This window comes from Dromaius novaehollandiae, chromosome 11 (genome assembly GCF_036370855.1).
Source record: "Dromaius novaehollandiae isolate bDroNov1 chromosome 11, bDroNov1.hap1, whole genome shotgun sequence".
Lineage (NCBI taxonomy): Eukaryota > Metazoa > Chordata > Aves > Casuariiformes > Dromaiidae > Dromaius > Dromaius novaehollandiae.
This window is the reverse complement of record NC_088108.1, coordinates 12,659,180-12,685,003: the sequence shown is the minus strand read 5'-3', so window position 1 is coordinate 12,685,003 and position 25,824 is coordinate 12,659,180. Positions and strand designations below refer to the sequence as shown.

General features: G+C 39.4%; 1 long non-coding RNA gene across 1 annotated transcript in view; it reads right to left on the bottom strand.

The window, feature by feature from the left end:
• Window positions 1-1,581: 1,581 nt before the first annotated feature.
• The window catches only part of LOC135329549 (uncharacterized), a 129,604-nt gene continuing 105,361 nt past the window's right edge, over window positions 1,582-25,824 (bottom strand). Inside the window, exons 2-3 of the long non-coding RNA XR_010391040.1 lie at window positions 4,064-4,115; window positions 1,582-2,437 (exon numbers count right to left, since the gene is read on the bottom strand). This is a non-coding gene — a long non-coding RNA (uncharacterized LOC135329549). The remainder of the gene's footprint in view (window positions 2,438-4,063; window positions 4,116-25,824) is intronic.

Here is a 25,824-nt window from a genome sequence, read left to right as displayed (position 1 = left end):
TCTATATGTCAGCTGCATTAAATCAGAAGGTTTGATTTATAGGAAAGCTGCCCTTTAAGTGAATCTAGTTCTAGGATCTTATAGATGTAAATTATTGGGGTATTTTTTTCCCTCTGGGTTTGTTTTGAGTGATTCATTGAAATCAACTGAGAGGATTTAGCAATGGAGTAGAGGTTATCAAATGCCTCAGCTGGGAGTAACAGTTCATTAATAAAATACATTTAACACAATATCATAGTGAACTGAACAATTAATGTCCTTCTTAATTCATTGCACTGCAGCTCTAACCCAGTAATGTTCAGTGATTTAAGATTATTTTCATACTTAAGAGAACATTACTTGTAATCTATTTTACGCATTAAATTACATATTTTTATACATTTTATGACAGTTTATATTTCTAACTCTTTTGGATTGAAATTAACACGTTTTCCTGCCAGATAGATCTTTTATTATAAGCAGGGGCACCAGCAGGGGTCATCCCACACCTCATTAAATATATCAGCATACAGGCAAATGAACCAGTTGCAAAGGTGAGATTTGAACCTAGGTCGCTTCAGTCTTCGAAATCAAGGTAGCAGAGATCAGTACGTGCATTGTACTAACTTTCAGTGGTCTGAACTATTTCAGGTTTCCTGTCTCTAAAGCAAAAGTGATATTGCAATAATTTTAACCTACTTGAGACATAACTTCTAAGTCTACTATCTTAAATTTTATAAAATGTTGGAAGTTGATTGAATTCCATTATCAACATTGGCTTTCTTAAGTCCATCAGTAAACAGATGCAACACATCTTCTCTTTTCCCATTAACTAAGGCCTGCATTACTTCAAGCTTTACCTTATCACCTTCAGTTTGCATCTCCTTCCTGGAGAATGTTGAAACCATTTTTATTAACAAGTATACAGTCAAACTTCATGGAGCCCTATTAGCTTGTAAATAATTTTTAGATGCAAACATTACTGTGCGATTTAAACAAACAGCCCTTATTTACAACAAAAACAGTTTTGTTTTGTCTATTGTAAATCCTTATGCAACTGGGATGGTGATCTGCATATAAAGTAGGCCAGGCTTTTCAATTCCTTATTAAAGCAATTGATGGAGTCTGAAAGAAGCACACTGTTTCCCTTTCATAAATAGGTTACTGCACATAATAATCCTTTATTATCATGCAGAGATTGAAGTGGACTCTGCTGACTGATTTTTAGAGCTTTACTACAGTTAATAATACAGTATGTACAACTTTGAGAAATTTTAAGCAACAGCATTTGAGCTATAAATGACTACAATCAATGCTGTTTTAATCAGGGCTTTGCCAAAAGGAAGTCACTTTATATTTAAGAGCTAAACAGCCTTTGCATGTATATTGCCAGATATCTGAGTCATTCAGCAAACTGTCTTCTAATGATTAATGTGACATCTGAGTACATTAATATGCTAACATGTCAATTCTTTATGTTTAGAGTCCATAGCATCTATGGCTGTTCATTAGATCAGGTTTAAAACTGAAGTGCTACAATGAACTACTGAAGAATCAGTCTCACTTCAAGAAGGAGGCGAAATGGTATCACATTAGTTGAACTGGGAACATTTGCCTGGAATAGCATCCATCTTTGACTGAGGTACTTATTTGAAAGCTTCCAGTAGTGAGTGTCTTATTATGGCTGCTTTCCCTGGGTACAGTTAAAAGCATTTATTGCTGAAATGCCTAAGAAAAGCAAATATAAGGATTATTTATAGGCAAAGTTCTTTGAAGTATTAACTCCTTCCAAGTATGATCTGAGTACTGGCTGCAAAACATGCACTGTTTTGTATCTGGCACTCTAGTGGCTAGGATATTATTATTAATTATTTTCTGACAAAACAGAACCAATCACAATTTTTCTGCTCAGAAAAATGCTAATTTTTCTTACAAAAAAAAAGTTTTCAATTTCAAAGTGTTTGTTTGTGAATAACAGAGATAGATAACTGATTCTTTTAGTAACTTTGTTTATTTCTACTATTTGAGTCTCATACTGTCTTATGTATTATGCCTTGGTAGCACAGCCGTATTTTACAGAGGTTGCTGTTGCTTTACATTTTCTTAGGTTTGCTAATGGAATTGATGTAGTGAATATATTTTATTTTGCCTCATCAGTACCAACTTAAAAATCATCACTGCTCTAGATCTTTTGGGTTCATTTTTATACCCTTCAGCTGCTATCTTTTAAACATTTTCTTTCACAGTGTGCATGGGTGAGAGAGATTTTTTTCAGTTACTCTTCGAGATTTGCTTAGCAGGAGAAAGTGTGGCGGCAGCTGCTGTTCCGTGGAAGGTCTGCACGCTCCTTTAGCTGAGCAGCCTGGGTGCTGCTGCTTGTTAGGAGGAGTATTGCTTACCTGAGCACTCCTTCCTAATGAGTCTGAAATGATCTTCCTTCATAGCTGCCAAGGTTGAGCTGTGGAAAGCATGTGAAGGCATGTGAGAGCTTAGTGAAATATATATATATATTTCAATCCAGGAAAGTGGGAGGCAAATTGTTTTCTTTCTTTGTAAGTTTTCTTTTGTGAAAGTGGATATAATGACCTCTACAGGAACAATAAGGGTGCAGACCGAAACAGTGTTAAAGCTATACAGTTATTTCCAGGGCAAATGAGGGACAGTGCATTTTCAATGCATGAATGCACTTCTGAGCAGGAGGTATTTCTGTGGGAGCATGAAGTAAAGTTTGGCAAAGCATAATCTTAGGAACAGGACTGCAACAAATGACTTGAGTGGCTAAATGGGGCCAGCTGCTAACCTTACACTGCTGTGCCCAAACTGCCCCAAACTTGTCCTGGGGCAGTCGTGGTGCGTGGCAAGAGACCACACCTCGAGGACCTGCTCCGGTTCCCTCCTCACCTCCGCTTTCGGTGCTCCCCAAGGGAGCTGTTGCCCTCGAGCCCCCTCCGTGCAGCACTCCCACCTCTCCTCTCAGACCTGCCCCTCTGGGCTCATGCCTCCTCTTCCCCTGCTAGCTCTGCAGCACCAATTTCAGCCTTGAAGGGGGAATGTGTGTCCCTGCTCCGTTCAGACCTCAGCCTCTTCCTTCCTCCTGCGATGTTGCCCAGTAGCCCCGTGCTAAATGGGACAGCCTGACCGCAGCGGTACTCCTGGGGGCCGTGCTGGAGGAAGGACTGCAGACCCATTCCCCTTTTCCACTTGTTGAGCAGAGGAGAGAAGCATGAGATCAAGCAGTGTGGCAGCTTCCACACTGGGTATCCTGTGTGCCAGCCCTGGCGATGCAGGCAGCATTGGCGACTAAAATTTAGGGCTGCAGTTAAGCTGGTTGTGTAGGGTCTCTAGAGTCAATGGCAAAAATCAGGCCCTTCAAAGGTGATTTATTTCCTCCCAAAATACATGGCATGGCATATGCTGGCTTCTTTCCAGTAATTACAGAGAGGATATATGATTAGCACTGATTAGATGGCTAATTCCTACATAGCTGAACTTAGCCCGTCCTGCTCATTTTCTAGAGTGTGGTACATTAGTGTGCAACATATGCCCTGCTGGATGTCTGCCTGTCTCTACCCCGAGACAGTTCCAGTCTGTCCATGAGAGAAATGTGCCTTTAGAGTCTATAGACTCCTTCAGTCAGAGGCACTCACTTTTTAGAAGTCCTTCTCATGCTGATAGAAAACTACAGAGTAAGGTTTGGGTTTTTTTTTTCCCCCTTCCCAACATTTAAGATTAAAAAAGTTTGATTGTTATTTTACAAAGTTAGAAGCTGTAATTAATAGTATCAAAATAAAGGTACCAATAAGTTAAATTGCCTAAATAAGTCTTAACTAATACTGACCTTGTGTAGGGATGCAAATGTCATAATTTTAAACTGCTCATGAGTGAAATGAGATACTGGAAATGTTAATGAAACTTGTTACGCTCATACAAGGTAATCACTGATACAGTTTGTGATTTGAATTTTTTTCCTATTACTGTTGCAGATGGTAAATGTCATTTAACAGAGAGAGGAGAAAAAAAAGTATTTCCCCAAGTCCCTTCCCCCTTAAGAGTAACCCCCAAACCAACAGATAAATTAACTTACGCAGATGATGTGACATTTCTTGGTATTCTTCTCTTCACTTTTTCAAAGTATTCTGTAGGAGAAGTACAAAAGTTATTCTTTTGTTAGAAGATCATTAAGTCTGTTTGGATTATTGATCTCATAGCTTTTCTGGGCACCAGGCCAGTCGTTTTGACTAAGGTTTTTAATCCTAGCTAATGAGGGAGGTGGATTAATGAGAAGTTTTTTGCTTTTTTTGTTGTTGGAGGGTTGGTTGGATTTTTTTGAAGCAGTAGATTGACATGTTTATGAATACAGATGAATAGATCATTTTGAATGAAAGAAATGATGGAGATGCAGTCATCTGAAGGACCAAAGAGGCTCAAGAGTATTAATGATGTTTGGAAAACAAGACATCATAAAGTTGGTTTTCTTACTGGTACTATAAACCCAGAGGGCCCCCATTTGAATACAGCAGTGGGTTTTGTTACATACTGTTAAACGCTTGGAGGAATAAAATCAGAGTCCAGGTGCACCACCCTTACCTTTAAATTTGCTTAGGTAACAGAAGTGTTAAAATGTGGTTCTCATCTCTGTTTGTTACCCTATGTATGTGCATACATCTAAGCACCAGTGATGCACTCTGCTTGAATATGTATTCATTGTAAACTTTAGAAGAGCAATGCTAGTTACAGTATTTCCCAAATCTCTTCATATATCCATATTTTTAAAAAATGCAGTGATTAACCATTTGTGTAATTAATGCCACAGGTTTTTAACTTCTAAGGACCTTTATAAAAAGTAACTTTTCACCAAACTGTTTAAATCAATATACATGACTAGTTACAAAACAACAGGTTAACATCACTGTTGATCTGACAAGGAAGTTGGCACTACCTTTTAGAAACTGCGAGAACTTGCATCTTTATTTTCAGTAAAACAGAAATTATACCACAAGTGTTGTGAACTGCCTGCAATACCACGTCAGGATTCTTTATGGTGACAGAAACGAGTACAGATTTGTGCCTTAGCAACACAGATTCCTTGTGCCGCCTCTTCTCCCCCCATGTGTGCATTGCTCTCGAGAGCAGAAGCGTTCGGCACCAATTATCTCCTGAGTGGGAAGCGCTGCAGCCATTTTAAGAATATTGTCTGTGTTGGAAAAGGCACAGCTAATGTACATAGACCTGTTGCAGTTATCTCCTCTTGAGATAAGAGCTATTTCCATACAAAAGCTGGGGGAAAAAAATCCCCTTGAGATCACTGACAATATGACAGAGTCTATTTTAAGACGTCTTGATTTTTTTTTTCTGAGAGCATCTCCTCCGAGAGCCAGATGAATTGGAGTTGAGGCATTTTTTTCCCCATGCTGTAACTGTTTTCCTTCTCCCCAGGTATTTGTTAGTGCCTCAGTCCGTGCCAGTATCCAGGCCGGACAGCTGAAGTGAGCAGAATAATCTCTGGGAGAACTGTGACAATGTAGTAACGACTGCGCAAGTTCTCTACTAATCACGAATGAACAAACAACCTAATACCTGAGCAAGATCGTCACAGAGGTTTAAAGGTTTCAGACTATAGTCTAATCATCTGAGTGATTCAGGTATAAATCCAGAGTAACTTTGTTAGCTTTACACCTGCGCGGCTGCAGCAGCATTCCCTGGAGCTGGCACCAGCGCAGCCGAGACCAGGAGCTGACCTAACGCAGGCAGTCACTGAACTCGCTGAGATGTGAGTGCAGAAAGGGAGAGAAACGGTGACTTCCTCCTAGCCACCCTTGAAATGGCATTTGGGAGGTTTCCCAGTGAGACTGAATGCTCATTCATGTAAACCTGAAGTCAGCATACTCCAAGTTTACTGAAAATCTGATACTAGTGATTCCGGTATAATGTTTGAATACCCTGTGATGTGATGATTTGGTTTACCATTTTGGCCAAAATCTTAACTGCTGTCACCTCTCCTGCTCATGGGAGGATGAAGTTTTGCTTATAAGGTCAGGTTCATGGTATCTCCCACTAAAATTTAAGTAAACCTGATATTGCTGATGGTATTCTTTGCTATGGACAGTGGACTATTCAGCTAAGTCTTTGTTTTCCCTTTATCTTCTACAAGTGGCCAAGCAGAGCAGCTGGGCCTTGAACAACTTGCATGGGTTTCAGAAACTCAGTGATCCACCCAAGCAAGCAAGGCTTTGCCTAAGCTTTACTGCTCTCATTGGATCTGCTGTGTGCTGCTGAGCTGTTGCTTCCATTCAAATGCATTTCAACTTGAAATACATACACACTAATAAGTATCTACGAAAACCTCATAATATTCAGCTAACATGCTTCCTTACAAGAGAAAGGGGGGGGGGGGGGAGGAGAAGGGGCAAAAGGTTGAGAAGAGCCTTTCAAATTTTCTATGCTTTTCCAAAGGTTTCAGAGGGCCTTATTTTGATCATTAGTGAATCAAAAGGAAATCTAACAACACAGAACGCACAAAAGTGTGTTTTTCTGTCTTTTTATGCAAGACAGTGGGGAAAAAAACGTAGATTATAATTGTCTCAACTGTCAAGATGTTAAAAGGAGCCTAGCAGAAAGCTGAGGACTTCAGCATTGATTACTCAAACAGCTTATGTGAATGCCTATTTGTTGTGGAACTTCTAAGGGGGAATAATACATACACTGCTTTTTGATGGCTGATGAAAGGAGCTGGACACGCGATTCTCTTGGGCAGTTGAGAAATCGCAGCCTTAAAGTTATACTAAACTTACTGCAATTCAGACATAGCATGGCTTATGTGAAAAGACAATAACAGTGGGAAAATGCCTAATACCACAGTTCACACTTTAATTAGCAGTGCAGTTTTTAGCTTCTGTTTTCTGAGACCATATTTACCATCCCATCTAACTCGTAAGCTACTTACCAGAACTGAGTGGATAATTCGTATTTATTAATGTGGCCTCCTTTTCCATAATGCAGTGTTTACAAATTGGTTGCTAGTGGCTTATGTTTTCCATGGCTTCTCGTTGTTCTCCAAATAATGCGTGGGAATAATTCCTAGCTGTAGAGTCTCAATGGATAATTCATAGTGAATGCCTAAAATTGAACTACCAAGGACTTTGCTCATATTATTGTATTTATTTATTTATTTGCTCTAGATAGGGAAGCAGTGGGCCTAGTTAAGAGCTCACTGGCTGGGAACTGAGAAATAAATGTTCTCTTTTTGGTTCTGCGAGTAACCTTGCGCAAGGCATACCTGTGTCCCCATGCTTTCATTTCTGCATCATTAAATGAGGAGGATGATACTTCTTGCCTTAGTCTAGTGAGATTTACTGATGAGAAATGCTAAACGTAATTGTTTTTCAAAGCCAGTGCTTATGGCCTTATAGCTTAATCCAAATATAGCAATAGTCTGCTGCTTCTTTCGTTGGCATATGTTATTCTGGTATAAGAATGTGGTGTATACATTTAGGACAGTATATCATTTTGGTTTTTATAGTTAAGAAGAGAGCTTAGAGGCTACCCTGTATGGGGAAAAACACACTGGCTCCTTGTAAAAAGAGAAGATGAAATACACAGAATGAAATTAAAAGAAAGCTATAGCTTGTTTATCCCAGCCCCTACATTTTCCTTCTCTTGGTGAGCTGATTCACCCCCTCTGTGTTTCTGCCCTACAGAATCCTTTCCACAATAGTTCATAGCCTACCCGTTATTTTAAATTCCCTTTCTTCTGCATGAAGTCAGTTTGGCTACTGCACACAGCTTTTATACTAGAAGGTCAGCCAAAGAGGCTCTGAGCAGCAGACAGTTGCTGAAAGGAGAACCTGGCACTCTGAGGAGGGAAGGAAATTTCATTCAACCTTCCTTCATTCTCTCTTCTCCATACTCTGGTAACCTCTCCTTTTTTGTACCCTGCAGATATTGTAATAATTCTATTGCCCACTGAATATAGTGTTGGAATATTTTCCATATTAGATCCCAACTACATGCTATGCAATCTGATTATTTGTGTTGGGCTCTGCTGCAAGAAAGGCCACCATTTTCCACAGGCAGTCATCAGGAACGTATGTGAACACATCATGCCTAGCAATCTGTGGACACTTCCATGCAACAGAGACCTGACTTGTAAATGCATAACTATGTGCTACAGGAATCTATGGATCATCTCATTTCATGCAGTGGAGCCACAATTTCACTGCCCCTGCTTTAAAGTGGCTTTCATTTGATTAACCCATTAAAATCCATTCACTGGCCAGGCATGCAATTCTGCTCCAGTTTAGATTTTGTACTCTTCCAAAGTTTGTGATTGCCAAGGCTGATGCTTTCACTTTTTCTGCCTTCTATGGAAATGGGACATGTGAGCAATTGCTCCTGGATACTAGATTGTGAATGATGTGCCTTGTTTCCACCCCCCGCCCCACACTGGATGTGGTAAGTACATTGATCCCATACACATTTTTTCTACTTCCAGCAAAGAGGCAGCTATTTAGAGGCAGTATATGTAAAACATAAGATACATCTTACACCATAGAATATTTGTAACATTGCAGGTGTCCTGTTACCCACCTGTCTTGGATCAGCAAAAGTACATCAAACACAGTATTTTAAATAGTCCTTCAAAAGACTCACTCTAGGTTCTGGGAAAAACCTAGATCATGGAATGGAAAATGGAATCATTCAGAGATCCTTGTAAAGGTCTATCCTAGAGATTTTTAAGTATTAAATTTGGGTCTGATTGTAAAAACAAACACATATAAATGTTATCCTAAGAATACTAGAGGTTATTATTTAAGTAAGAAGATACAAGTCCTCAGCTGCTGTGAATAGTGGTTAGCCTCATAAACTTCCCTGTAACAGTTTATAGAAGCTGAGGATGCAGCCGCTCTGTTTTGTAGACCTCTTTAACTTAAGCAATCAACATTTATAGCAATAATGAATCAGCACTATAAACAATGCAGTATATTGTCCATTCACTTTCATTTCTCTGCCTTAGAACGAATACAATTTGCCATTTTTAGTCACTCATATCTGAAAAAGGAATCTTTGAAAATTCACTACCCAGTTCTTTCGGGGATGCAAATGCATAATTCATGCAATAAAACTGCTTTGTCAATACACTTAGGCATTAATTCCTAAGTCTTACAGTCAGTAGTCCAAAGTAGCGAGCCAGAAAGGCGTATCTTTGTGTTCTCCATTTTGGACTTCTTATTCTGAAAGATGAGAGGTACTTAACTCTCCCATACCCATTCTGTCCCCTCAGAGTTTGTGCATCTGTAATTAATGGCAATCGGACTTGTAACAGTAAATGTATGTTTAAAGAAAACTAGCTGTAGAGCCTTAGGACGTGCACACAGTTGCATTCACAAAGTCATGTTTTCCCAAGGTTTGCCACAGCTGTCTCCTCTTTCCTGTGAACAATAAGTTGTCTTCATCTAATATATATAACCTTATTATCATGCAAATATTTGTGCCACATTAGAATCAGGCTTGCTCTTTTCACAATAGATAAGCTTCCTGTCTTCTTACAGATAACGAAAATCCAATTTCTGAAAATGTTCTGTTATTGTTTCTTTTTTCCTGTGCTTTTTATTAGTGAAGAACTTATAATTATTTGGTCCTATTCAGACTTTCCAGAGGAAGAACTGAAGTCATATTTCCCACAGACTGGGATTCTGATCATTGAAATTCACTTCTTTCTCTTCTTTTTATTTCCTTTTAAGTAAAGGAATGTACCAGGGAAAAAGACCTCTGGTCCATCTGGAATGATACAAGTACAAGTCAGGAATAATTGAAAATAGTTTTGATCACCCTTTGAAATCCTAGATTAAGCAGTTTTTCTAACACCCAAAGAATTTCACTGGAACCTTTTGATTTATTGCACAATAGGTAGAAAGCTTCTTTTCTTCTTCTTCAGGCTCTTACCCTGCCAATGGATATTTGTTCTGTAAGTAGCACTGACATAAAAAGTCTGAAGTTGTCCACTTTTCTCCCTTTGACCAACATTCGCTTGGTAAACACAGAGTAATAGGAGGAGAGCTGTGTTAATCCTCTAAGTTTAGCTTTGTGAAACAGCCACACTGAAAGCTGAGAAAGCTTTGAGCAAAATTAACAAAACTTTGCAAGACTTGCCAGCATTTTAAGATTTCAGAATAACATTTCCAGAACATTTACCGTCATAGGAGATTCCAACTTAATAATACCTCTAAGTTTCTTCCAAATTAACAAAATATGAACACTGAAAGAATAGGGGCCATACCCTTAGCTGAAGTAAATCAGTCTAGCACCACTGATTTCTTATGTTGATTGCAGAGCTGGTTCTCTGAATTCAGTTTTGCCGCCCCCAAGGCTGAGGAGAGTGGCTGGGGACAGGCCAGGCTGCTGCTGCCAAGGGAAAGCAAAGGACGGAAGTGGAGAGCCCTAAAGAGAAGGTCGTGGCCACCAGGCAAGGGAGCAATGCCCTCCTGGGGAGGACCCCTTCACCCACATGTGGAGAGGGGCTGCCCCAGCGCAAAGTGCCGTCCCGCTTCCACTTGTCAGGCCTCAGTGGGCTTTGACTTAAAGAAAGCAGACAGCAGGGCCCTAGCCTTTTTGCTTCCCTAAGGGACTCTCTACAGGGCATGTGCCTTCAGCCAATCCCATTTGGTTGATGTAGGCTGTCTACATTCCCATAAACTTTGTTAATCTGATAAGAAATCCTGTAGATTGGTAGAAATCATGGTGCTAAGGAATTCACTCTTGAGCACTCAGTGTTTGAGCTGACTGGAAACGTGGGAACAGTATGCTCTACTCTCCTCTACATACCTCCTCCTGAGGGAGTGCTTAGAGTCCGCCCCTGCCCTTCTGATCTCAGTTATTACGCTGAATAGACTGTTGCTATTATTAAAGATAAACTACACGTAAAGCCTTTCAACAAGAGCATATAGGAAGATAAATGTTGAAATGATTATACAAGAGGACATACTTGGTGTTGGAGGCAAAACAGGAATACAATTATGGAGCCTCTAAGACAAGAACTAGCTTCCCAGAGCAGGCCCTCAAACAACGCAGGTTGCTGCTCCGTCTGTGACAACAGATACTGCTGCCACTAGAAAGGCCACAGATCAGAGGCTTCCCAAAAATTCCAAAGGGTGGTTTTTTCATCATTACTTGTGCTGAGTTGCCCAGTGAAATCAGTCCCACTGCTCATGGGGAACACGTAAACTTGGGAGGCAAAATCCGGCACTACCTTCTTTTAAGGGACCACCTAACTGGCCGGACAGATAAGAATCCCTCTTTGCCATCACAGCTGAAGATACCAGGAGGAGGCATGGAGTAAAGTTCTACTGGATTAATAGATATTATTCTGAATGTGGTCCCTAACCTTCAGGCAGCAGGAGAACACATTGCCAATAGCATGTTATTTACTCAGTATTGTTTCCCTCGGAACAGCAAACATTGGGGAGCACTGCTTTAAATAACCTCCTCCTCCTCTGTTAATATGAAAGCACTATATTGTATTCCAAAAAGCTTTAATTTCCTCTACTATGACCAATATCATGTTCAAAAAAAATTACAGTGAACCTATTTTTAAATAGGAAAAAAATAGGTAGAAAAGATGAAAAATGCCCCAGAATCAGCCTTTCATATCTAGAATGAGATAAATTCTCTTCTGTCCCAAACATATGAACGGGACCATCCTGAACAGGAGACTTACGGTGATGGGACACCTTGATGACCTTAAAATTGAAAGAACAGATGAGTCCTGTCTTCTTTATTAACTGACTCTGGCTCTGAGTGCTTTCTGATAGCACGGATGACAGAAGGAGCACTGGACTATCTCTGCCCTTGGAATAAAGTGGGTCACGCAGCACTATCAATTTTAAGCAAAGCTGCCCCCTTGGAATCAGTGCTTGACGTGTTCTTAAAAATTGTGCACCGATCTCTCCATTTAACGTCCAGTACAGAAATGATGATCTCTACACCAAATAGGGCAGCATTGTGCTATCCAGTCCAGTGCAGCAAGACATTTAGACTACCGTGATAAGAGAGATGGTCATCTGGCAGACAAACTGTAAGTGTTATTGCCTGCCTCCACAGATGGTTCTTAATAATAAAAGTTGCCTTTTTTTGCTGTCTGCTTTTGTCATTCATGTGGGCTCCATGTCATTTAACTGTAGCTACCTAAGCATGAGATGTCTAGGTCAATCATCTGTGTTCCTTTTATAGTTAACAGGAGAAATCAGCCGCACAAGTTGATTCATCTCACCCACCTCAGCAAGTTGTCTTTGTCTGCATCCCATTTATGCCTTACTTTGTGAGATAGACTAATCCTCTCAGTTAAATTAAGAGCTTAAAGTCCTACTGAACTGGAAACAAATGAGGCCTCCAAAGTAGTTTTTACTTTATATTTTCAAATCACATCCACATGGGTCTTCCAGCTTGTGCTGAGTTGCCCAGTGAAATCAGTCTTATTAACATATTAACTGCCCATGGCTTAAAGACAAGGTGAAGCTCTTGTTAAGACAGAAAAGAGTCAAAGTCAAGGGAAAGAAGAGAGAAATATTCTTTTATGTACAACCATTTTTATGAGCAGGACATAGAAGTCCTCTACACCCCTCTCCTTCATTCCCACAGTCACAAATTCTCAGAGCTCCCTGAGCTCTGAATCTCCTGCACACACCTCCCTTCTGGAAGTACAGTACCAAAGCCTGTGTGCCTGTGCCCAGATTCCTCCTGTAATAGCCATCTTTCTAGCAACACTTAGTTAATCCTGGAATCTTGCATAGATACATAAGATCGGGGTCCTCCTCTCTTTCCTAACCTAGCTACATGCATAGGGCTTTTATAGACATGTGATTTACGATTTGCTGTCCTTTTAAAACCCAGGTTCCCTACCCACAAATAAGATTTTGTGGCAGATAAATTCTTCAGTGGTGTCACATGTCACAACAGCAGCAAAATGACATCCTCTCCAGCTATTAAAGGGCACATTTGGATTTATTTACACAAAGTGAAAGATCCAGCGGTCCTAGAGCAGCAGTGATATTGCACATCTCATATTTTCCACTTGATTAAAGAGATGTACAGAAGAGTTACTACCATGAGGGGACGGGGAGTGTTTTTCTATCGAATAGTGAGCAGAGCTTCCACCAAGTGCTGCGAATCCTCATGTCCATCACTCTGAGGCAGTGCTAGGCATGTACAACTGGTGTGAGTATCTGGCAGACTATATAAAATGATTCTACTTAGTCAACCATTGCTTTTTCGATCTGATCTCCATTATACCAGTTGCTGCTTGTAGATGGTGACCTCATTTTGCCATTACTCAGAGAGATAAATCGCTCCATCTTTTTAACATGTCCTTTTATATGTGAAAGAGCTTGGAGAAAAAAAGGTAGCATTTTAAAAGGCTTGCTGGTATCTGAATATTGAGCTGAACCATGAACTACCTCTTAGACAGTGATCATAAAAGAAATAAAAGTATTTGCATGCAACTTTTAAGCTCCTTTCTTTTCTCAAGCTTTGAGCAGAGTTTTGGAAAACATTCCTAAATGCCCACTTTACTCTAGCAAAGTAAGCACCAAGAACTATTCTTTTTCAGACAAGTCCCATGAGTTTCTAATACTTGGTCATTTATCTCTCTTTTCTTTTGTTTTCAATTGCTGGTATATTGTCACAAATCACATTTTTCCAGATAAGCAGTGCCTCAGGCATTGAGGAGCTCTCAGTTTTGGAAGGACATACAATCTTAATGATCCCCTGAGGCCTGTGTTCCAGCTCACATGTTGAAACCCAAGTTTCCCAGTAGCTGCACCCTTGCCAAGACCCTCACATAAGCAATAGGTGCCCCTGCAGCCATACAGGTTTGAACTGAACAATTTCTAGTCATCCCTTTTGCAGGAGTCAAGGAAAGACAAGTAATCTAGCAGGCAAAGATTTCTAGCCTCCTCAAGAATAGCCTTGCCTCCATCCACCTCTTGTGAGCCATACTGACAGTGTGGGTAATACAATGCATAAAACAAAGACTTTGCTGCCTGGGCTTTTTAACAGCTTATTCACAGATTCAACACCATTAATCTTCGTTTGGAAAGACATGGATATTATTTTCTATAGCAAGTAAATAATCATTCTTTTTTATTACTTGCTCTCTATAATAATAAAGATGCATATTTTACTCTTCTGTTTTGCACTAACGAGACAGAAAGACAATGCAGGCTGCGCTCCTCTGCAGGACTCCTGCCTTTCTTGTCTCCTGGCTGTATATATCCATACTTCTATCCTTCATAAAATGAATAAAGCAGCCACAACTATCTTTCTTATATATTTATGCTGGCTCTACACAAAAAACATATTCCGATATCAACTGATCAAATATGGCAATTCATCCACACAATAACTGCATAATTGTGGGCTTATCAAGAAGAACTATAAGAAAGATAAGGATTTCCTCATGGGAAATTTAAACACAAATAGAATATAAATTTGATAAACGCATAAAAGTGCACACCATTTATTTCAAAGTGAGAAATCAAGTAACTTAAAACAGTTCTTTAAAAGTCATATGGATGAGTCATATTAATTACAGAATTACTCCATTCTTTGCAAAAAAGGGGGTGTGCATTTTTTTCACAGTTCATTAGATTCCATCAGCTATTATTTGGAGTTCTGAGATTCCCAGGTAGAAAGAGCTATTGAAGTGTAAAGTATGTATTGTTATTATTGTTCATTGGTATTTCATATCCTTCACTTGCCATTCTAAGACATGCTAAGTATAAAAGAAAATGCAGGGAGTAGGGACCACTCTCCTAAAAATATCAGCCCATTATCTACTTCTTTCTGTCTTTCTTACCCAGAAAGGATGAAATTCACCCATCAAAGATATTATAAGCCATTTGCACCCTTTTGACGCAATCTTGTATCACTGAAGTCCATGTCAATTCTGTAGGTGACAGATTAAAGACTTTACTGCGACAACAGTGGTGCATTATGGGAAGCTGTCATATAATTGAAAATCTTCCCAGCAACACAGTGATTTGGAAGGGGACACCGAGTGCATGACTGAAAAGAGAATCTCAAACCCCACAGCCTTCAGGAGGCTGATCCCACAGCCATGACCTCCACGAGGACTGCTCAGCACTGCCCTGGTGCTTGGGCGAGGTCTGACTGGGACTTACCTTTCCTTCTTGCTATGAACAGTTTCACAGTGAGATCACATCACACCCACAACATCTAGCGATCTGAATGAGCGTCCTAGATATGACACCTCAGAACAGCAGATCTTCCTCTGCTGCTCAGGAAATCTCTACTATAGAAAAATGTTGCTGTTCAATTTGGAGATTTACAGAGAGTTAAATTGATAACTACTTTTTAAGAAACCCCTTGAATCCTAGAGCCAGATTAAGTGAATACACGGAAGTTCAGAAATACCCACAGTTCCTACTTTTACAAACAGGAAAAAATATACTTAATAACAGCCTAATTCAACCACAATGTAACAAGTGGAAATTTTGCCATGGAATCCAACAGGATGGACCTCATCCTCACCCCATAAAGCTCCCAGAGATATCTACTGAAGTTGAATGTATGTATTAGACAGACTGGAATGACAGTGCTCAGCTCATCTGCCCTTCTGCCCTCTTTCAAGGGGAGGAATCACCATTTCTATGCATTTTTTAGGGTCTTGATGTTACACACAGGCTTTACCTACACAAAACAAGTGACTTCAATTCCTTAATAACCTGTTGCTACTAAATGCTTTTATCCATCAGTTATCTTGTATGATGATCTACATAAAAGCAACCCAGTCTTTTATTGCAAAGGAAATCGTTCAAATGATACATAGCTGCTTTTCTATTAGTAGAGACTGTAGTGCACAAGAAAGCTTGAATAATTTCCTTCTGAAATGGAAACAGTAACATCCCATTTTATGCCACAGCCAGGCAAGAATCTGCATTTTGGTAGTTATGGCACCAACTTAGTATCTTGTACCTATACTGGAATACATAAAGCCCTTCTAGTGCTGACTTTATTGTGGCATAATAAACATGCAGTTTTCCATTTAGCAAGCCTGCCATTCAGTTATTTCCAATTTATTTAGTCTTTTTGAAGCCTTTACTCTTCTTGCAAGATTTCCATTAGCATAGGAAGTTTAGAAAGCACCACTGAGCCAATACCACAAAATTTATCTTCAACAAAATGACACAGAAAATAATATTAACATGCATCTGAGATAATTATCTCTGATCTCAATGCAATTAGTTTTATTTTTTAATGGTACTCCTAGGGTGAAGCTATCTGAACACTGAGGAACATTTAATTCTGCTTTTTACACTTTATCTAGTCAGGGTAAAACCACCTAATTCACAAATATACATTTCAAGCAAATATGACAGAATGAGGGCATTATGGTTTTGATACTCTATGTACATTGGGAAGTGTTGGTAAATTCAGTAGGCTTGCTGCAGTGACTTGAAATGCACACAGTCAATGCCGTCCTCTGAATAAGGGAGGAAGGAGCAGGAATAACTTGATATTACAGCTAAAATCAGGAACGAAAGATACTCTGGACACTGGCAGCACATTTCAAGATCCCAATGAACTATGGTGCAAACCCCGCGCACTCATGCCCTAGCCCGGGACCCGCAGCGCCAGCGCCCGGTGCCTCGCACAGAGGGAAGCAGGCTGTACAGCTATATGGCTGGAGCCACCCTGCTAAATACACTGTGAAATTCTTACCCAGAATGAGTTAAATGAAACTTAAAGCCAGTCTCCTGCCTCCTTTAAGCAATATGGACATTTTTGCTAAGCTGTACTCTGAGTGCCTAATGCAGCCTTCCTGCGCACCTGTACGCAAACTGGAATGGGCTCTGGGCCTGGCCGCAGCCCATAAAGTTCTTTGCTCGAAAGACAGCAGGGAACTGCAGAGCCGAGCTACTGAGCCTGAGCAAAGCCTCTGCCTTCCCATCCTGCGGCCAGCACGAGACCGAGCCAGGCGTGAACTTCATGTGTCCGGCCCAGAAACGGACACTAGGGCTGCAATGCTGTCTCCTGCGATGGCTTACAAGGGCTCACTTATGCTGATCTGAGTCTTTCTGTGTCATTTCCTAATAGGATAAGTTTGAACCTAATTAGGTTCTTTGAATTAAGAAACTAATTATTATGATGCGCATGATAAGGCCTATTCTATGTCCTTAAAGGGGCAACAGTTACTTAATTCCTCTGTTCAGACACCAAGCTGGCACGTATATTCAGACTGTCAGAATGGCAGCAGTGTTGGGTTGTAATAGCCTAAAGACCTAGAGAAAGCAAGGTAATGCAGCTAATATCACTGGGGGGAACAGACCACCCTCCTTCCTTAGGGCCCTCCAGGTTTTTCTAAGCCCAAAAGTTTATCTGCTTTTTCTTTGCCTCTACCCAACCCATGTAAACAGATATTATTTCCTCTTCCAAAGCCTGAATCTTTAAAGGTACACAGAAGGAGAATATAACTTGTCATTAACATATGGTATTATAATGAAATGGGCCAACTGTGGGTTTCCTATCATTGACCATTTACTTATCATATCAAGAACTGCTCTACAGAGAAGAAAGTTCTGTGAAACAAATATTCATCATTTCCAGAAGGAGAAGAGCATCAGGCTTACACATTGTTTTTAAAGCATGCTGTAGGAAATAAGAAGACCCAATCAAATGAAGAAAGAACCAATTTGTTCATGTGAGATTTGCCACCAATAGGCTCTAAAAGTCAGCAAGAGGTTAGTTTCTATTTCACAAGTCCTGATCATATCAGTTAGCTTCATGCTGTTAGATTAACTTGCACATTGAACTTTTCAGAGACAGAGGGAAGGAAAAGATACGGGAGAAAAAAATGAAGAAAAGACTAAAAGAAAGGCAAGGGAAAAAAGGACAGAGATGGAGTATAAGAGCCATAAGGAATACAGAGTTGCCAGGATTGAAAAGAAAGGGGGGGATGGAGGGAAATATGCAAAAAGGTGGGAGGGGAAAGCAAATGTTCCTGATTAACAGGAAGGGGAAACGAGATTTTGCTGAGCGTGACAGAAGGAAGGCAAAGCACCGAGTACTTCCTTGTCTCCTAGCTGAGGGGATAAGACAAACACCAACATATGTATTTTGTCATCAGAGCTAAGCAGAGATTATTCCCATTTCATCTGTGTTTTACAATATTCTTTACCTGTCCATGGAATCTGTGATCTTTTTCTGCTTCTGCATTGTCATGTGGAAAATCTTGTCAAATGCAGTAGGGTCTGCCCTCTGCTCAGCTGTACTTACTTTCACTATGAAATTAATACACAAATTGTCAAAAGGTCAAACGGCAATTCTATGTCCATGCTAGTCTAGATCAGATCCTTAATGCTAAAATTATTAAGATCCCCATGGAGCTAAACTAATTTACACCACTGCATCCATTAGAAGTACAGCCTAAAGCAGATATCTAATAATAAAACTATTAAAACTAAAAGTGACATCATTTCACTGAGGTGAGTGTATTGTACTGAGGCTAACAGAGTGATGTTATACTAACTGGGAGTGGGTCCCAAAACGCTTAGCACTGAATAATCATTAACTTCAGCATATATATATATATATATATATATATATATATATATATATATATATGTTTTTAACCAAATTTGGAAAATGCTTGCATTTTTCATTTAAGAGCAGATAGCAAACTTCCTGTAGTTTAATCGCATTTTTGTTCAGTTTTTTATTTTCTATAGCATTTTGCTCTGATCTATGAGATACCTTTTAATGCACACTGCACAGATGCTAGTTTCATCCAAATACTGCTCCATGTGTAAATGATTTAGTTTTCACTTAGCACAGGCAAAGGACAAGAATACAGAAACACTATACTGGCTTGATGCTGTGGTTCATCTAGTCTAATAGTCTCATATCTTTCTTTTAATAATGGTCAGTACAAAACTTTTCAGAAATTGTGGTATAATCTGTCCTGCCCGTTATATATTTTCTTACTGGAATAAGAATGGAAATGAAGCACCCAGTTTGTTACTTCTTCCAAAATTAACTTTGGACATTCTTGTTACATATATAATTGACCAGACTCTTTATGAATACTGTCAAATTTTTGGTCTGAATGATTTTTGTGGCAACTAATATTGTGGGCTTTTTGTTAATTTTTATCAAAATTACCCATTGCTGAGGGAACATTTTCCAGCCAGGTCTAATTATAATCTTTTAAATGGTATTCTTCATCCCATTCCTTATGCTTCTTAATGTCTTTTTGGTTTTCTGGCTACAGCTAAAGTCTTCATTAAGCTGTCTATAACAACATCCAAATCTCTTTCCTGAGCCGAATAATTAATACATAATGCTTTCCATTTTCATAGATGTTTTAATACTTTGCATTTATCGATGCTGACTCTCATTTACTGTCATGATCCTTGTGAAGCTCATTCATCAGCACACAGTACTGAATAAGACCACAGGGCCATCAAGTCTAGAAGCACTTCACCACATAATTGATGTTGAAAATGGAAAAACCTGCAAGAACATCTTCTTTCCTTTCCCATACACCATAAATCAGCTTTCTCTTGTGGTGACTAACCAATATATCTGTGCCATCTGCAAAATCTGCTGCCTGGCTGTTCACCATCTTTCTAAAGTATTACTAAATATATTAAGCAATGTTGCACCTAATGCAGAAAGTTGAATTACTGGGTTTTTTGTATTTTCCTTGCCAGGAAGAAACTCTTCATTTCCTGTCTCTTGTCATATGGAGAACCAAGCTCTATGTTTATGTAATCTGGAAGCCACCTTACAGAAATAGAAATACTATGAGAGTCAAGGAAACTGCATGCCGGAACTTTTTATATACATTTTTTTCTTGATTCTGATAAAATATGAATCAGGATCATAAGGAATTCATGATTTTTTTTTCCAGTAAGAGAATATATTCCTGTAAGGAACAGACTTAGACTAAGGTATTATAAAATGTACTCAAAAGACAGAACAATCCGAATGCTTTCAGGAATATAAAATGGTAGGTTACAGTGCAGTACCAAGGTGGTAAGGACTCACATTTGGCTATTTTGTTGTGCTCTGAGTTAGTTCTAACTCTCCACTCTTTTTAAATGAGACAGCTATTCATCCTATTTATCCTTAGAAAAAAATGATTACATTTTAGTTAGAGGTAATAAAGTGAGAAATGACTCTTCAGACATGTGCTTTAATAATTTAGGCCCCTTTCAGCAGTCATGATCTGAAGCCAGAAGAGCAAAGCAGAGAACCCCCACCAGGAAACTGGCACTTCTTTGGCACTTCTTTACCCTTTTTTTCTTTCATTCCTAGAGGCCCCTTCACTTGACTTTTATCTGTAAGCACTTCGGGTACTTTGACTATGCCTAGGAAGAAGTGGAGACTTGAGCCATCAACACTTCACACCTTACACCCCTCGAGCCCTGCCAGCATCGTGGAAGATACCCGAGTGGTTGTTTCTGACATCCCTCGTCCAAACATTGCTACACAGAAAAAGCAACATACATCATGCACACAAGGAGAGGCAATTTCAGCCCAGCTGCATCGAACAAGAGAATGGTAATACAGAGCTTTTGTACAGCCAATTTCAAATCCAGCGAGCTGGTGAGAGGTCTGAACACCCTCATAGCATTTCTGAACTCTAATATCTGACTAAACATACATATGGAAACCCAGACGCTTCCTGCAGCTTCTTTGTACAATTCTCACAGGTGACAAAGAGTTCGGAACAGAAAGAACAATGTTACAGTAAAACATAAATCACTAGAAAGATAAGATTTCCCTTACCATACTAGATAATCTAGGAAATCAAATAGTGTTTTCAAAAGCTAGATTTAATTTACAAAGGCATCAGCAATTTGTAGCATTTGAGGAAGATTTGTTATCTCGTTGCCATGAAGAAAAGAATGCATCCGTAAACACGTGTAAAGACAGTTTGTTTCAGGAATGGTTAATTCATGTATCAACAGGACGCCAAATGCTTCACCAGGAATAACTCACAGGTTTCCATTTTAACCTCCTATATTGGTATTGCAGAACTAAGTAAAAATGCAGGGAGCCCATTGACAAATAATGCATGATTGCCTGCTACTTACAGCTTGAGTTTATGAGATGCAAATAATTAGCAGAGTTCTGGGAGTAGTAAAAAACATACATTTTTAATAAGAAGCTCTGCTTTCCATAGAGTAAATGCTGAGGGTTAGATGGTGCCCTACCCCTTTCAGCAAAGGCCTCCCCACATACCTCAGTTCAAAGCCCTGCTTCAAAAGTAGCCACATGGGACACAACAGGCTGCTCACAAAGGTGCTCTGCAAAATGACTAATGGGGGCACCACCAGGCCTTGGGAGAATGGCAGGTAGTTTACAATCAAACATGAATTTTTCAGGATTTTTTAAAAATAACCCTTCACAGTGTGCAGTTAAAAATGCCCTTATTCTTCCATGAACTCCACATATAACTGATTCATGCAGAGTCCCAGGAAAATGGACAAAGGGCTTTGCAGACAAAAGAATCCATAGACAGGGTAAGACCTTCCTTAATTTGTACTAAGGGGATAACTCAGATAAGCTTTATGTAAGTTGACAAGGCAGATTTAAGACATATTTGTAAAGAGAAATGTCTTGGTTGAGTAGAGGAATTAGACTCTATAGCTCACAAGGACTGCTGATAACCCCGCATGTGTATACCTGGTTTTGTTGAGGTCTAAGAGTAACATCAGTCTGCAAAATTCAGAGTGATGGATAGGAACAGTGCAAATGTAAACCATCTTTAAGTAAATTAAGCCATCCTTTAGAGGCAAGTGACCATACGCAGTGTTTTCTTTTTCCTATTTGCGCTGGACTGTTTGCCAGAAAAGGACAACTATCCATTACTGGATATCCATCAATTGCTTTTTTAAGGATAGGACAATGTTTAAATGCTCTGCCTATCTATTAGAAACACCCAGCTACAGAATTACTTTCAAATAAGTGCTACTGACTTTTATATAAAGGTTTGTAAATACAGAAGGATGAATGAGTGAAATGGTAATTTTTTGCCCTAGATCCTGAACTGCCCAGTGGGTGCTCTTCACATTTAAAAGCTCTGCTCCTGCCAGGAACGCTGAATCCTCACACAAGGTCCCTAGCCTCTGTTTTGCTAGGAAAGATGTTAATTGCAAATGTGAAGGTTGGTATGTGGGAAAAAAGACATTTGTTTTGTTTCAGCAGCCAGAAAACCTTATTTATTTTGCATTTTTAAACTAAATTACACTGAATCACTGAAAAAGGATGGTGCAAAGGAGAGATGTGACCAGAGATGTGGTTTACTGCTAAGCCACAGAAAATAAGAAAATAGCATTCAATTCTCGCTACCATTTAAAATAAACCCGAAGGGAACATGTGTCCCAGTCAATGTTGTCATGCTTCTGTGGTGAGGTTCTTTGGGCAGATAAATGATAGAACTCCTTTATAAAAAATAAACCATCATTAACAGACACCATATGTTAATACATATTTCCAGCTATTTACAGCCAATTCATAAGTGCATCGCTGAGTTATTTTCCTTTTATGCTAGCTGCTGTGTTAAAAAAGAAAGATATGAGTTAAAGAGAAACACTTAAGCTGTCACTAGCTCAGCAAACCTCAGTCACGCTCACTGCTAATTGACATTAGCTATCCCGCCTTTGCAAATCTGGGGAACTTGGCATGGATATTCCTCTCCATCCTAGATGACAATTACGCTTCTCATTAGGCAGAATTGAAGGGATTCGTAGAAGAGAAAGACACTGGTGAATATGAAGACCATGGATATCTACAGTAGCTGTTTAAAAGTAATATGCATCATACGCTGAATAGATAAAATGGCTTTTTCTATCAGAACAAAGATCACCTTCTCCTTGTATCCTTTCCCTCAAAATGGCCAAGAACAGATGTCTAAAAGAATATAAGAACAGGTCAATAGTGTCATGATGGTTCCCCAGAATATTCTCACAGCCTCCAAAAATTTGTGTCTGACAGCTTTCCTAAGCTACAAATTCAGAAAGATGATGTCTTCCAGAACAATGTCTGACAAGGAATCCATGGCAAAAAAATGCCATAATTTAACAGAGCCTCTTTAATGTAAATGTAATGGCAGTGGAGTATGTTACTGAGTCAGCTGTAAAAAATAGAAACAAAAATCACTGACTCCAATAGGCTGTGCCAGAATGCTACAGGCTGTAACATCAAATGAAACATTGAGGTCAACAGGGATGAGCAAAAGGGAACCAAAAACTAACAAGCAAAGTTATTTAAGCACCACAAAAAAGTCAGTGTCAGTCTTGTGCAAACAGCAGAAGTCAGGTTGCAAAGAGAGGCTGAGGATGCTGGGAGGGCCCGACACGGCGCAGCCTGCCATGATGCTTACCCTAAAGAAACATTAATAGCTGTTCTCCTTACCTAGCATTTACAGTGTCCAAAATCCAACGTGTGTTCAAACACCACTGCAAAGAGCCAAAGGTGCTGTGTCTTCCCATCAGCTTTACAATATTTGCTTGTGTAAACAAGACCTGTCAATCATCACGCACCCAGCTCTGTTGCTGATTGGACACATATATCTTGAGGAAAATTCCTTACTGCTGAATTTTTCATTTCACACCTTAAATTTTTCTCTATTAATTAGACCATGAGGAACAAACAAAAAAATCAGACAGAACAAACCACCAAAGATTCGATGCCAGTTTTCAAAGCTTCCCATTTCACACCGCCTATAAAGAACATGATTTCTATTTTCATTCGAAAAACAAGGATCAGTTTCTCTCAACTGCTATCTGCTAGATTCAGTGTTGTCTGAACATTTGCACCAGTGAACTGTAACAGCTTTTCTTTTCAGTGCTTACACAGGGATGCTGTTGCAGGGAATGGCTTTATTTACATTTGCTTTCTAAGTGAAAGGTTTAAATTTCCTCTCCAAACTGTTGTAGAATATCTAATCAGGTAGAGAATTCAAGTCTTAGCATGGTTCTACTTCCAAAACAAATTTGAAACAAACATTAGGGGGCATTTGGATTGTCAACTCAAATAGACAGATTGCTGTTATTTGCATGTAATCCCATTTCAGATTTTTAGTTTATACAGAGAAGTAATTTAGCCAAAAGGGGGAGGAATGCCAAAGAACCTCCCACTCCATCCTATTCACCAGAACTAATCTCTTCATTTTGTGTACTCAAGTTTGGATTTCAGTTTACATATAAGCACAAACGTTTCAAGCACTACAGGAAACTTATCTGGTGCCACTGTGCTGAAAGGAGCTATACCACCCAACTCCTCTGCTCTGCTTCCTGGCTTTTCCTACCCTGCGTGGAGCCAGCTGGTTTATGCATAAATTCTATCACCAGATTTCTTCTTCTTTGGAGATACTCCTTTTTATTCTGTGTTCATACAGGCCTATATATTATCAACACAGTACTATTACAAATGGTTAAAAAAAGTCATGTTGCTTAGAAAAAAAAAAGTTGCATTGCAATGCACAGAGTGTGTTTGCTACAGTGAAGAGATCTGATAGGCAGGGCACAGGGAATAATTAGGAGTGAAGACTCCAAGGGTGGCCAAGAGCCATAACTGAGTTGTAACTAGTTTGTTCTATTTTCATTTTAATATTAACATAGAAAGCATCATCCACAGTGGGACACATAATTTGAATGGGAAGGAAATGGCTTATTAATACAATATCAAAAGCTTGACAATAAAGCATAGTCTTTGTTCAGCACTTAGAAAAACAGTTTCAGAAGACTATTTGCATGAGGCACGTATCTAAAGGAACAGGTCATATTATTTTTGCCTTAGATTTGTTTTTAAAGCTCAGTATTTTCAAGATAATAGATTATTCTTTGATGCTTTTTGCAATGAAATTAGTTTGCTAAATTCCCTCTGTTGGACTTTGTGATGACATAGCTCTGTTTTCTTGTTCTGTTTCATTCCTTTAATTTCACTTGGAAACCTAGTCTTTTGTCCTAGTCCCCAAATAAATGATATGCTTGTAGAAGTAAGCTAATTCTTGGTAGGCTTCTACATGGTGTTTAAAATATGACGAACCTTATCAGATACAATGTGACGCATGGCAAGACATTTGTAGGGCAATATGATATTGCAAATAAAAACACAGTTAGTATATGATTTCCAGAAAATAAGGGGGTTGCTAATTTTGAAAATTATTCTTCTGAGAAAAGACTTTACTGGTCTCAGGGAATTTCTTAGATAGCTTTTTTACCTCTGCTTAGAAACTTACGTGTTTTCTTAAAGTAATATACACTCACATCATTCTGTACTAGGTTTTCACATAAAATGTATGCTCTTTGGGGCTTGGAGTACTCTGTGCTAGCGTACAGCACTCCTCTGACACAATTGCCCAGGCATTTTTTTTCCCCAGGAGCTAAGTGCCATTTGTTTGGCTTAATAGCCTAACAGTGAGAGTACTGAGGCAGGGAACGTGAGATCTGGATGCTAGGATCTTCTCATCCTAAGGAAATTTGTACCTGCACCTCCTGCAGAGGTGAATTCTGTAGAGATTAAATATAAGAAGATCTCTGTCCCCTCTCATCCAGACATGTTCAACACTAAGTTACAGATACATGCTTGTTCCTACTTACTCTCCCAAGGTCCCATAATTATTGCATTATTGACTATTCACTGAAGGTTGAATTACTCTCATGCCTGGGCTAAGGTAGAGGCCTGCGGTGAATCTAAGGACCCTCAGACAGAAGGGAGGTTTCCCATGGTCTGTATGAGTACTCCAGTCTAACAGTCAGTGCTTCTGCCAGAGCCATGTCTCCACCCAACTGGACTCTAACCCAAAGAGGAGGACAATTC